An 845-nucleotide genomic window follows, 5' to 3' on the forward strand; every position below is an offset into this window, starting at 1 on the left:
TTTTTTTTTTTTTTTTTTGTTTTTAAATGGTATCAAGTCATATTTCTGTTCTGTTTTACTCTGTGATTTATGAAACTGTGCATGTCCCTTAACTCTTTAGGAGGCTTCCACGAGACACTTTTTTTGTCTGATACTTTGACAATCTCTAAGCTTGGGTTCCTTTTTTAGAGGGGACTGCACCTCTGAATCCAGAGCTGTGGCATTTCTGTATAAACCATACAACTACTGCTGACACGAACTAATGACACTTGTATGCAACATCCTCCTCATTTCTGCTTCCCCTTCTGCCCTTCCCTTTATTTTTTGGAAAGGATCTCTAATAAATAGGTTATTAATGCATTTGTCTCTGTTTCTTTGCATTCCTTGAACTTGATGTAACAAACCTACTGTTAGCAGCTTTGTCTTGACCAGGTTCTGTTTTTGGGAACATTTTTGCAAACCTTGAGGCCCTCCTTAGCAAATGCAATGAGTGCCTGCACATGTCACTGTGCATGTCACTGCTGTTCAGTCTTGCTGGGTCTCACAAGCCAGGCAGGGGCTGCCCCAGCTACTTACTGAGTTACAAAACTGTCGGAAGCAGCTCAGCGTATGAAAGAAGTGATGAACCTGTGTGTAACCCTGGGGGGGTGGGGCTTCTGAACAGTGTTGGCAGGTCTTGAATATGAAATTATTTGTACTGGAAACTCAAAATTATTGTATTTGCTGAAAAACTACTGTACACTGAAACAATATGCAAATAAGTATGCAAATTCAGTCATCATCTTATTTTATATTACTCAGTATAACTTGCCAGTGAGTGAGAACTGGGTCATCAAAGTAGAGGTGATTTTTTTTATTTCGAGGCA

The sequence above is a fragment of the Gavialis gangeticus genome, unplaced genomic scaffold, assembly GCF_001723915.1.
Source record: "Gavialis gangeticus isolate Ggan-Ray unplaced genomic scaffold, GavGan_comp1, whole genome shotgun sequence".
Classification (NCBI taxonomy): domain Eukaryota; kingdom Metazoa; phylum Chordata; order Crocodylia; family Gavialidae; genus Gavialis; species Gavialis gangeticus.